The 13,950-nt window shown below is 42.4% G+C and overlaps 2 non-coding genes across 2 annotated transcripts; both read left to right on the top strand.

Moving 5' to 3' along the window:
* Positions 1–906: 906 nt before the first annotated feature.
* TRNAH-GUG (transfer RNA histidin (anticodon GUG)) lies at positions 907–978 on the top strand. The gene has a single exon. It is a non-coding gene; the product is annotated as a tRNA-His (tRNA).
* A 12,191-nt stretch (positions 979–13,169) lies between these two features.
* Positions 13,170–13,240, top strand: TRNAG-GCC (transfer RNA glycine (anticodon GCC)). The gene has a single exon. It is a non-coding gene; the product is annotated as a tRNA-Gly (tRNA).
* The last annotated feature ends 710 nt before the right edge of the window (positions 13,241–13,950 follow it).

A 13,950-nucleotide genomic window follows, 5' to 3' on the forward strand; every position in this document is an offset into this window, starting at 1 on the left:
AATACTTCTATACCCAATTGATAAAAGAGTAACTAAGAGAATGTATTCCTCAGGGACGACTATGGTGTCCTTTATCCTTCCGAAAACCTTGTCCGGTAATATTAAAGAGAATAATCAATAGTCAGGAAGATCTAATTTGTTTACATAACATACCTACCATAGTGCTGTGTTTATTTTGTTCACCACTATAAATAAATTGAAGGCCGCCTCTGTGGTGTAGTGGTTAGTGTTATTAGCTGCCACAACCGGTGGCCCAGATTCGATTCCCGGCTCCACTAAGAATTTTCAAAAGTGGTACGAGAGCTGTAACGGGGACAACTCAGCCTCTGAGTAGAGAGGGTTCGATTCTCATCTCAGCCATTCTCGAAGCCGCTTCCTTCCCTCTTCCTTGTCTATCCCTTCCAATCTTCCCATTCCCCTGCAAGGCCCCTGTTCAACATAGCAGGTGAGGCCGCCTGGGCGAGGTACTTGTCATCCTCCCCAGTTGTATCCCCCGACCCAGAGTCTGAAGCTCCAGGACACTGCCCTTAAGGCGGTAGAGGTGGGATCCCTCGCTTAGTCCGAGGGAAAAACCGACCCTGGATGGTGAACAGATAAAAGGAGGAGAAAGAAGTATTGAATGAGTGAGGTAGAATCGGACCCAGATTCTTTAGAGTTGAGAAGCTGATGATTTTTTTTTAATTTCTTGAGGGCTCTGGATGTTTGGGTCATTTTATAGGAAATTTTCTGTTTTAAATGTCACAATACGGATACCGGACGGTAGTTACAAGGAAACAGTTCCTCCAGTAGCTCCTAGAGGGCACATGGCGTGGAATTTGTCCACAGAGAAATGGAGCGAGACCACTTGGTTATGGTACCAGTAGCTGTAATACAGTTCTGAAACACTTGTAGAGCGCGGTGCTCGTAGCCGTGATCGTCTAGTGGTTAGGACATTGCGTTGTGGCCGCAATAACCCAGGTTCGAATCCTGGTCACGGCAGGAAGCACAATTTTTATACACAAATTATTCGATTAGATGTCCCAGAAAGCATAATTTTATGCTAAGCATGTTGATCACCCGTCACAGCTTCGTAGTTCAAATGTCTGAAATAATATTCTTTGATCTAAATTCCTGGTTATTCTATAACCTACTTAATTTCTTAATGTCAGTGAAATTTGAAATTATATGCTTATAAATTATAATAATGCCCGCCTCTATGGTATAGTGGTCAGTGTGATTAGCTGCTGCTCCGGATGCCCGGGTTCGATTCCCGGCTCTGCCATGAAATTTGAAATATGGTACGAGGGCTGGGTCCACTCAGCCTTGGGAGGTCAGCTGAGTAGTGGGGGTTCGCCACTTCTCCAGGCTAATTCCGAAATGGTACCTAAGTTTAGGCCACCGCCGATTCCTTCCCTCTTCCTTGTCTATCCCTACCAATCTTCCCATCCCCCACTAGGCCACTGTTCAGCATAGCAGGTGAGGGAGCCCGGGCGAGGTATTGGTCCTCCTCCCTAGTTTTAACCCCCGACCCAAAGACTAATGCTCCAGGACACGTGGTAGAGGTGGGATCCTTCGCTGAGTCCGAGTCCGAGGAAAAAAATGAAACCTGGATTAAGAAGGAATGAAAGAAAAAATGAATGAAAGAAAGAAAATTATATTAATATGTGTTTAATTTAGAGATTGTCAAGTGATTTTGAGGGGAAGGACAATGATCGGTAAAGAGGACCATGGCAAGTAATAATTGGAAGCAATGCTCGAAATTGTTTGAATAATCATGGATTGTGTACAGCTGAGCAAAGAAAGAAGGCGAAAAGGAAAACATACATTTCATCTGCAAGGGCAACGTTATTAACACAGTTATGTAAATAGACTTATTCTTTTTCCAAGATTAACGAAATAAACTGCCCATCTCTGTATATAATTATATTCAGTGATGGGGAAAGTGTCCGCCTCTGTGGTGTAGTGGTTAGCGTGATTAGCTGCCACCCCCGGCGGCCCGGGTTCGATTCCCGGCTCTGCCACGAAATTTGAAAAGTGGCACGAGGGCTGGAATGGGGTCCACTTAGCCTCGGGAGGTCAACTGAGTAGAGGTGGGTTCGATTCCCACCTCAGCCATCCTGGAAGTGGTTTTCCGTGGTTTCCCACTTCTCCTCCAGGCCAATGCCGGGATGGTACCTAACTTACGGCCACGGCCGCTTCCTTCCCTCTTCCCTCTTCCCCAGTTGTATGACTCCCAAGAGTCTGAAGCTCCAGGACACTGCCCTTGAGCGGTAGAGGTGGGATCCCTCGCTAAGTCCGAGGGAAAAACCGAACCTGGAGGGTAAACAGATGATGATGATGATGATGATGATGATGATGGGAAAAGTAAAAAATAAAAATAATTCGGCATACTTATAGTTGCCCGAAAAATATTCAAATGTAATTAATCATGATGTTTAGTAGGAAGCCACGTCCATTACACGTGTTGAAATACCTTGGCCAGATGATAACAGTAAACCTTCAGTCCAACACTGGGCAAAGCAAGCCTTCAGTGATGAACAGTCCCTTCTATGTCATAAACCAATGTCGCTCATCTTACGTAAAAAAAATGGTGCCTGTATTATGTTGACACCTGGACTTTAACCAAGAGTGATATTAAGAGGCTATATGATTTTTCACGAGAGTTTAATCCTGATGTAAACAAGGCATGTCCACGCCTCAGCCAAAGAAAGAGTTGTGATTCGCTGAGCGTGTAGTATCGACCTCCGCCCCGTCAACGTCTCGTGTTCGGACATACAGTGCTGCGCATATGACCTAAAATAGACGAGGAACAGTTTTTGAGCTGTGCGAAACTAAACAGAGGGGTCTGAAGGGATATTCTGGATTCTGTTCACTTATTTTATTAAAAACATTAACAACGCACTGCCTATGGTCACTTCTGAGCGGTTTTCCTCTGTTGTGCTTCGCTACAGGCGATGGTCCTACCTCTTGCTCCATTTCTCTCACTATGAATACTGACACTGACTGCTGCTGCAAGATGCAACACCTTATCTCCACGCTGTACAGCTTGGGACTTTCCCTCACTCTGAGAAGACTTCCTGCATTACACCACGCCTTCTGCCTTCATATCTCGTTGTTTAATCACTGTTTTATTTAAAAAATATATAGATATATACCGGTATATATGACAACCATATTTTAATTTGATTGCGTACTCCTTCAGACTATCTAAATGTAATAAACGAAGATAAAATTAAATTAATGGGACGTACTAATTTTCTTCGAGCTGGCATACAGTCCAGTGAGTGCGACGGTTGATTCTCCAATCAACTACGTATATGTCCACGTGCAAAGCCAAGATGCTCCGCCTATTTGTTTACATCAGGATTAAACTCTCGTGAAAAATCATATAGAAGCCTTTGAGATGTGGTGTTCGCGTCGGCTGCAACGGATAATTTGGGTCAATCAATCGATCAATCAATCCATACTGATCTGCATGTAGGGCAATCGCTCAAGTGGAGGATTTCCTGTCTCTTGTTTTCCTAACCTTTCCTTAAATGATTTGAAAGAAATTAGAAATTTATTGAACATCTCCCTTGGTAAGTTATTCCAATCCCTAACTCCCTTCCCTACAAACGAATATTTGTCAGGAAGAAAAAAATACTTACAACTACAGCTTTCATTATTTTAGTTAGTACGATTAGACAAAAGTGCAGACGCGAAGTGTGACAAAGAAAAATACTGGAAAGGAGAGTAGAATTAAGTTTGAAAAGTATACTTATGTCAGAAGCTTTAATTCATTATGCAGCAGGTTTTCGGAATTCTCTTGAGAATACCCCGACATGATTTTCAGTTCTTGTTGACAGTAATTTTATCTGAAATTGCAAGTAGAGGCCTAATGGTACAGATTATCGGAAAGCCTATATTTTTTATAGATAGCCTACAACTTTAAAGATTCCGAGGAACTGATGACATTTCACTTATATACCTATTCGTCTAGAGTATCAAAACAATCAATTTCAGTTATTGTGTCTGAGGTGTTTGAAGCTTTATACAACAATATCAAGGAATTGGTAAAGGTACGGAATAAAGAAAATCTTCATTATTTAACCTACCTAGTTAGAATCGTATTAGTTTGATAATATACGCGCGATTATGGGAGGTTAGGTTATTCAGCGAGGAGCGAAGCTAGAAATGAAACTACTTGGGTGGGGAAGAAGACGAACACTGAGGTATTGAACATTGTCCAAGAAAATATGGTGGTGGTGGTGGTGATTATTGTTTTGAGAGGAAGTACATCTGGCCAAGAATCCTCTATATAACACTAATCAGAGAAAAAATGGAAGGGATCCTACACGTCGAAAAATGAAGGTATCGGCCAAAGAAAGACAAGAGCCACGAAGGTCGTGAAAATGAAAGATTCCCTAGGATTCGCAATCCTAAAACCGTTGGGGTCGGGAAAGAACAAGAGTTGAGGTTGGATAGAATAGATGAAAGTGAGGAGCCAGGCACAAGTAAGTGGAAGCAATGTCAGGAATCGGCTAAGGGCCCCGTGGCCGCCATTCCGCCCTCTTAATTTGAGAGCCCCTGGGGCGCCTTTTAGTCGCCTCTTACCACACGCAGGGGATACCGTGGGTATTATTCTACCGTCCGCACCCACAGGGGGTTCCAAGGAAAGAGACAGCTGTTGAGTCGACAGATTAGGAAGAGACAACTTTTTTGGATGGGACATAGGCTTCGACATAGGAATGTGTTGATGGACATTTTGGAAGGTAAAATATCAGGGAAACGCCCTCGTGGAGGACCAAGAAAATGACATTTCTTGTGAACTCAGGATGCAGGAGCTATGAAGACGCAAAACGTACTGTACAGGATCGACCCAGTTCGAGAAGACTTATCGCAGGGGCAAACCAGAACAAGAATAAGAAAAATAAGATTACTATTTAAACAAGTAATCAGTAAAATCACAGTTACAATTACTTCATAGAATGCGTGTCTCTTGGGAATAAATGACATTTTCTTTTTCACATGGGGATGGAATGACACCAAAGTTTGCATGGAAACATAAATTAATCCACTTCGTGCTTTTTAGCATAGAGCCATAGAGACATTAAGTGGCTATCGTCACTAGGTAAGACTGCTCCCAAGCAAAGTTTGAATGTCATAATCATGTTTTCATTTTTTTTCATGGTAACTTATTCAAAATATTTATTCAAACAGCGGAATGGAAATTACTTAACCCCTTCGCCGTCGCATGTTTAATTCTGTTACATTCTCAACCACGCAACCCCTGTGGATGGGGGCGATAGAATAAAACTCTGTCGTAAGAGGCAAGTAATAGGGGGACCAGGGACTCTCGACTTGGGAACTTGCGTTGGCAACCACGGTTCTGCAAGGTGAGTCTGACAATTCTTATGTCAGGCTCCTCGGTTTCATAATAATAATAATAATAATAATAATAATAATAATAATAATAATAATAATAATAATAATAATAATAATAATAATAATAATAATAATAATAATAATAATGTGAGATATTTACGTCCCATGAACTACTTTGACGGTTTTCGTAGACGCCGAAGTGCCGGAATTTAGTCCCTCAGAAGTATTTTTATGTGCCAGTACATCTACCGAAACGAAATTGTCGTATTTGAGCACCTTCAAGTACTACCGGACAGAGCCAGGATCGAACCTGCAGAAGGCCAGCGCCTCAACCGTCTCAGCCACTCAGCCCGGCCCTCGGTTTCATCTTTCCTCTCCGAAATCCCTTGGTCAACTCTTGTTGTTTCTCGACCCTGACCGTATTAGGTTTTCGAGGTCTAGGGAGTCTTCCATTTTCACACGCTTCGTGGCCTTTCTCTTACTAGAACATAACAATTACTAAAGTGTGCCGATTACAATTTTACTTCCAAGATTAAATTACGAGTAGTCTGCCTCTGCGCTGTAGTGGTTAGTGTGATTAGCTGCCTCCCCGGATTTGATTCCCGGCTTTGCCACGAAATTTCAAAAGTGGTACGAGGGCTGGAACGGGTTCAACTCAGCCTCGGGAGGTCAACTATGTAGAGTGGGGTTTAATTTCCATCTCAGCCATCATCGAAGTAGTTTTCCATGGTTTCCCACTATCCTCTAGTCAAATGCCGAAATGGTACTTAACTTAATACCACGATCGCTTTCTTCCCTCTTCCTTGTCTGTACCTTCCGATCTTCCCATCCCACCACAAGGCCGCTGTTCAGCATAGCAGGTGAGGCTGCCTAGGCTATGTACTGGTCCTCCTCCCCAGTTGTATCCCAAATTCTCACTCTCCAGGACACTTCCCTTGAGGCGGTAGAGGTGAGATCCATCGTTGAGTCTGAGGGAGGGTACCCCCCACTTAAAATATGCATATGACCTATCCAGGGCCCACTAGAGGTCAAATAGTGCGACCATTAGGTGACCAGTATCCACCTGATGTAGATGAGACACATCCGTGCGATTATTGTTCGTAGGATCTCTTGTAATTAATAAAAGTGTTTCCTCGTTCTCCCACTACTTTGGGGTGAATCCCCGCGTTAGTGAGGTGTCTTAACACTAACCAGATGGCTCCTAGTACTTTTCCACTATTATATAACTAAGTATTCTTTCTCTGTCCGTAAGTTATCAGCAACAAGGATATTACACACTTTAAATAAATACCCCAATTATAACTATCTCTTCTGGATCGAAAAGCGACGCCGGAATATGGATGTTAGTAATTCTCACAGCGTAGACAATCAAGTTGGCCAAGCTGATTTAAAGATGGCTCTCATATTTTGCTTCGAAAAAGCTTGCCTCTCCCGCTTTTCTTGAACGTGAGGTGGGGGTAACTTCCCCCAAGCTGCGTCGTGGTGGATCACCGGCACAGCCCCACCCATGACGTCACAGGCTTCACTCTTCCGCAAGCTTACCAATGGACAAAGATAAAGATAAAGGTTGCGCAATGGATCGCAAATTCGGAAAATTTATAGAACAAATTTTAAAGACTTATTTCATCTGTCACAGTGATATTGATATTTATTAATTTTCTGTCCTCAAAAGAGCACTGCGTCTGCAATTTAAATGACCAGTCTTGACCAGAGGTCCTTGGATCATGCCCTTTTCGGGTGCACTAGGTCATCTGTAATGTGAACCTTGAACTGTGTATTGGAAGGAGTTTGAACTTTAATCTTCAGATGTCTCTACTGTCATGTTATGTGCCCCCTCTGGTGGGAGGATGGACAATTAATTTTCAAAGAAATTTGTAGCTTCTGAGTTTAATAACCCGAAGTGTTTGCAGATTGTTTTTTGTTGTTGTTGTTGTTGTAAGATTACTAGCCCTTCTATCTCGTCCCTCTTCATGCAATTATTATCCAATCAAAATTTTTTGATATTAATTAGAGTAGCCAATCAAAACTGAGGGTGTATACAGGCCTTCGGCCTAGAGAGTTCTGGAACCTTCCCCTCGGCTATAAAAACTGGGAGCTTTTTGGCCATGTTGTTTTTACCATCCAGTCTAGAGGATTAGAGTGCATACGTAGTGGAAGCAGGCATCAAGCGTTGCCCACCGTCGGAAGGCCTACCAGCTCAAGGTAATGGCAGACATCGTTTAATTATGTGGTTTTTACAGAAAGCTGACCTGAGGAGAAGGTTTCAAAATTCATTCTTAATGTAAAATTCTAAAGTTCAGTATCATCTTTTAAATGTAAATTCTCAAACAAGTCTAAGGACTTTATTCTAACTTAGGGAATAAACAGTGTTCACCCTCTTTTAATTCCCAATCAACTTGGTACTGGGGGACTATGACTTTGTAAAACTTAAAATTTATCTCGCCTCTTGGAACTTAATATTTTTCTCCGTCTAGTAACCCTCTATAGTATAGGCTTAGCCTCTGCAACTTAGGGCCATAAGCCCAAATAGGATTTTAAGTGTTTCAAGGTAGATTTCAAAAGGACTGCAAGTGTTTCACCTCCTAGCATTTTGTTTATGGTCGACCTCTTTAAACCTTTTCTTTTGACTACTAAGACCATTTAGTATGGGCACTTGCCCCTGTTTAATTTCTGAAGATTCATAATCAAGTGTTATCAGACTGTCGAACGGGTAAGACAGTAAAGACTGTTCTCTAAATGATCTAATGTAAAATTTGGATTGAAAACTTTAGTTTTTGAGAGGTTGGAATATTGTAAATTTCTGAGCTCAGTCTCCTAGAGTATAAGTGATTGGAGCAAAAGTGCTCTTTGTAATAGTGTAACTTTCGAGCGACAAATTCATCTCTTTGGAATCATGTCAGTAATTTTCTCTATAGTAAATGAATTTTTTGGGTTTACAATGCATTAATGTAACAGGTGCCGGCCCCGTGGTGTAGGGGTAGCGTGTCTGCCTCCTACCCTGAGGCCCCGGGCTCGATTCCGGGCCAGGTCAGGGATTTTTACCTGGATCTGAGGGCTGGCTCGAGATCCACTCAGCCTACGTGATTAGAATTGAGGAGCTATCTGACGGTGAGATAGCGGCTCCGGTCTAGAAAGCCAAGAATAACGACCGAGTGGATTCTTCGTGCTGATCACACGACACCTCGAAATCTGCAGGCCTTCGGGCTGAGCAGCGGTCGCTTGGTAGGCCAAGGCCCGTCAAGGGCTGTAGTGCAGTGGGGTTCTTTTAACAGGTGCTGACGAGCTCACGATTGTTCTATTCAGCTGTCATTTATTTACCAAATTTAAAGTAAAAAAAAAAAAAGAAGAAAGGAAAGAAATAAAATTTCAAATTTTATCGTTTTAAATTATGCTTCGATCTCTTCTCTGTCCACCCATTTACCTCAACACCTTCTTACGCCTCTGCGTTCTACGGTATCACCGTAATAATAATAATAATAATAATAATAATAATAATAATAATAATAATAATAATAATAATGGTTTTATGTCCCACAAACACATTTTCGCCGGGCTGGGTGGCTCAGACCGCTGAGGCGCAGGCCTTCTCACACCATCTTAGCAGGTTCGATCCTGGTTCAGTCCGGTAGTATTTGAAGGTGGTCAAATACGCTGCGTCGTGTCGGTGGATTTACTGGCACGTAAACATTTCCCGCGGGAGTAAATTCCGGCACCTCGGTGTCTCCGAATACCGTAAAAGTAGTTATTGGGACGTAAAGCAAATAACATTATAAAACCAATCTTTGGTAAAGTAACGGCCTTCTCTGCTGCTATTACTTAAATTTGGCTCGATCAGATTTTCAAAGCTCATTTTTGTTATGTAACAGCTTTCAGAACCTGAAAAACTCTGCGGCCATGAACCAGGATCCCATAAATCAAAGGAAAACTCGGACGTTTCTTGAAGACCAGTTGTAGGGCCTGGTCGAGATAATAATTCATCTTCATTCGCTTCACCAGTAGGACTGAGTTTCTTGCAAAGTTCGACATGTTGCGTGCCTTCCTCTCCAGCTTCAACGTCATCTATATATATATAATAAGAGTTTTGTCTGTACATTGCTCAGAATTTGAAAATAATGGTATTTCTGTATCGGTCATGCCCATAGTAACAAGAAAATGCATTTTTTACTTTTCCGTAATGTCTGTCTGTCTGTCTGTCTGTCTGTCTGTCTGTCTGTCTGTCTGTCTGTCTGTCTGTCTGTCTGTCTGTCTGTCTGTCTGTCTGTACACGCATCACGAGAAAACGGTTGAAGAGAATTTAATGAAAATCGGTATGTGAAGTCGGGGGATGAGCCTCTACAATCTAGGCTATAAATCATTTTGCTCACGATGAGTGAAATGGTAGTTTAGGGGAAGGCCTTAAATTGAATTCTCAACTATTTATGTTATTAGTGGTCTAATGAAAATCGGTATGTGAAGTCGGGGGATGAGCCTCTACAATCTAGGCTATAAATAATTTTACTCACGCTGAGTGAAATGGCAGTTTAGGGGAAGCCCTAAAATTGAATTCTCAACTACTTATATTAGTGGTCGTATTTCAAAGAAAATGGGTATGCAAAGTTGGGGAATAAGTTGCTAAAATCTAGGCTATCAATAAGTTAATTGTATTCACACTGAGAAAAATGGTAGTTTAGGGGAAGGCCTAAAATTTAATTCTCAAATATTGTTGTTATTAGTAGTCCTATCTTGATGAAAATCGGTATGCAAAATCAGGAAATAAGTCGCTATAGTCTAAGCTGTAAATTCTTTTATTCACGCTGAGTGAAATGGTAATTTAGGGGAAGGCCTAAAATGTAATTCTCAAATATTTCTTATTAGAGGTGTAATCGATGAATGCTACATAATTAAGGTTATATAGTATTAAATTTCCTATTATTCATGTCTTATACATTGTTACCGTACTGGCTATGATCACAAAGTTATTCATGAATTTGGATTTTTGTTACTAAGTCCATATCAGCGCCGAGTAACGAGAAAATGGGTAAACAGTATTTAATGAAAATCGGTATGTAAAGTCGGAGAATAAGAAACTACAGTTTATGGTATAAAATATTTTACAAATCACAGAGTCGAAAGAAAACTAAATGTGAAGGCCTACAATATAGAAAGCTCATAACATTGATCAACAATAACATTACATTGACCATTGTTTGTCGTGATGTGCTTTGTGTCTTCTGTTGCCCCTCATCTCTGGTAGATAGGATTACTGCTGCGTACAGAGCATTTTTTGATTTACGTTGCACCGACATAGATAGGTTTTATGGCGACGATGGGATAGGAAAGGGCTAGGAGTGCCTTAGGCCTTAATTAAGGTACAGGCCCAGCATTTGACTGGTGTGAAAGTGGGAAACCACGGAATACCATCTCCAGCGCTGCCGACAATGGGGTTCGAATCCACTATCTCTCGGATGCAAGCTCACAGCTGCGCAACGCTAACCACACAGTCAACTCGCCCATTCGTACAGAGTGTAACAGCCTGTCTGAATATTGATAGGAAGTAGCTGGGGAGTTAGATAACTTTCTTCTTTAGCATGCCATTCCCCTGGTTTATAAATTTTCTGATACTACTGGTACGTGACACACTGGATCATCATAGCATTCGGGCTATTTAATCCCTACTCTGAGGCACTGATTGGAATGAACAGTGTGCATATTTAGCGGAATAGTGGCAGATAAGTGTTCATGGCAAACTGCGGCCTGGTCATCCCAGCTCTGGAACTTTGAACTATTAGATTGGCACCGCAATCTAACCGCAGCACTGTTCGTTAAAAGTGATAAAACGTGCGGCTTTCCATTTGATCGATTATTTTATATGATAGCATTGCTTTTAATCGCTACATTCATACTTACGTTTTTGTAATGACCTATGTTGATTTCAGGTTAGGAAAACCACAAAGTCAGTCTTTCTGAGAATCCCGTAGCAAAGCACGGGTACATCAGCTAGTCTAAAATATTAAAAGCCGGTATTAAAATTCAATCAGTAATATGATATATTACACAATGAAGAATTTAAAAAATGTCGTAAAGTCCGATAAGGCACAATTAATTCATCTCTTCCCTAATGTGCTATAATTGAATTATTGAATAAAAATTAATATTTACTTGTTTGATTTTTCTTTTGAGTCATCATCTTCATTAACATTAGGTTTTTAAAAAAATCCTTCTAATTTTGGTGTTTGTGACAGCACATCGCTTCCTTTCTTCCTTTTTTTCTTTGGCAAGTTTTCTATACTCGGCTCCACTGAGTCGTTTTCTGCCATCCATAATTTGGAACCTGACAAAAACGCAGCTCAAATTGTACTGAACAACTCCGTTTTCCAAACGCTGATAGACGGTAACACGAATAACAACTCAACACTCCGAACACTAATAACTAAATACTAAATGCAAATAAAATAAAACAACTGTCGGTTCGTATCAACACACGCAGACAACAGTGTAAGCATGCTACATGTGCAGACTGCAGGTGTTTACTGTTTATTGGAAGCAGAAAGGGGGTGAGGTAGATGAGATGCTCGCTCATCGCGTCAAGGGCAAACTGTTTTCGAGCTCGACCCCGCTGCCGAGCGCTCAGGCTACTAATTATTCATATCAGTTTTATTTTTTTTTTGGCTAGGGGCTTTACGTCGCAATTATTCATATCAGTAGTAGGCATAACAGTATAAGACTCACTTCAGACCCATGAAGTACGTTAATTCTTGTGTCGTGTCTTATCATCATCATCATCATCTGTTTACCCTCCAGGTTCGGTTTTTCCCTCGGACTTAGCCAGGGATCCCACCTCTACCGCCTCAAGGGCAGTGTCCTGGAGCTTCAGACTCTTGGTCGGGGGATACAACTGGGGAGTATGACCAGTACCTCGCCCAGGCGGCCTCACCTGCTATGCTGAACAGGGGCCTTGTGGAGGGATGGGAAGTTTGGAAGGGATAGGCAAGGAAGAGGGAAGGAAGCGGCCGTGGCCTTAAGTTAGGTACCATCCCGGCATTCGCCTGGAGGAGAAGTGGGAAACCACGGAAAACCACTTCGAGGATGGCTGAGGTGGGAATCGAACACACCTCTACTCAGTTGACCTCCCGAGGCTGAGTGGACCCCGTTCCAGCCCTCGTACCACTTTTCAAAAATTTCGTGGCAGAGCCGGGAATCGAACCCGGGCCTCCGGGGGTGGCAGCTAATCACGCTAACCACTACACCACAGAGGCGGACGTCGTGTCTTATAATGAAGAAAATAACTTGGTATAGAGTCTCAGTGTAATATAGTTGATGGATTGGGCAACAAAATTAAATAAAATTAAACAATATTAATTGCGGTATTATTATTTTGAAAAATTAAATAACTTACTATTCTTTTTAATATGCTTTTCAAATTTTGCCCCTCCCAGAAATCTGCCCCGCCCTAGTTCCGGGTCTGGGCTGGACTAGTGATGAATAGACTGGTAACCGACGTTATTTTATAAAATTTAAGGGTAAGAGGACGATTGTTTTAGAATCTTTGAGACCTGATTATGCCTTCTTCCATGATATCTGGAGAAAGTTTGAAGACATTTTGGGGAATCAGGGTAATCTTTGGTAGCAACTGATTTTGAAACACGCGTGCCCGGAAGGCGTGATATATTAGTCGTATCACAACGTTTCCTAGTGCTAATCTCGTTCAGTACTATTCTCAGCTTACTTTATCAGTTAGGCAGAGAGCTTCTCATTAAGTGATAAGCGGCTATAGGGCTTGTTCCATTCACGTTCTCCAAGACAAGATATTGGTGTATTGAAGCACATATCGTGTTGTGCCGTGTGTAGCATCGGTGGTTCAGTGGTAGAATGCTCGCCTGCCACGCGGGCGGCCCGGGTTCGATTCCCGGCCGATGCAGTTTACTTTTTTACACCGGAGTAAAAAGTCATCAACAAAATTACAACAACTGTAAACAGGGATGATGGATAGATACCACCGTACTAACCCGACATTGAACCCCGTTTGCTTTAGAAAACAGGAGCTCAATTTTCTCAACCGCTAATCCTGGTTTCCTAGTGTTTAGAGAGGAGTAACTCTCAGGATATCATCATCATCATCATCTGTTTACTCTCCAGGTTCGGCTTTTCTCTCGGACTGAGCGAGGGATCCCACCTCTACCGCCTCAAGGGCAGTGTCCTGGAGCTTCAGACTCTTGGTCGGGGGATACAACTGGGGAGTATGACCAGTACCTCGCCCAGGCGGCCTCACCTGCTATGCTGAACAGGGGCCTTGTGGAGGGATGGGAAGTTTGGAAGGGATAGGCAAGGAAGAGGGAAGGAAGCGGCCGTGGCCTTAAGTTAGGTACCATCCCGGCATTCGCCTGGAGGAGAAGTGGGAAACCACGGAAAACCACTTCGAGGATGGCTGAGGTGGGAATCGAACACACCTCTACTCAGTTGACCTCCCGAGGCTGAGTGGACCCCGTTCCAGCCCTCGTACCACTTTTCAAAAATTTCGTGGCAGAGCCGGGAATCGAACCCGGGCCTCCGGGGGTGGCAGCTAATCACGCTAACCACTACACCACAGAGGCGGACGTCGTGTCTTATAATGAAGAAAATAACTTGGTA

Source organism: Anabrus simplex, chromosome 1, assembly GCF_040414725.1.
Source record: "Anabrus simplex isolate iqAnaSimp1 chromosome 1, ASM4041472v1, whole genome shotgun sequence".
NCBI lineage: Eukaryota > Metazoa > Arthropoda > Insecta > Orthoptera > Tettigoniidae > Anabrus > Anabrus simplex.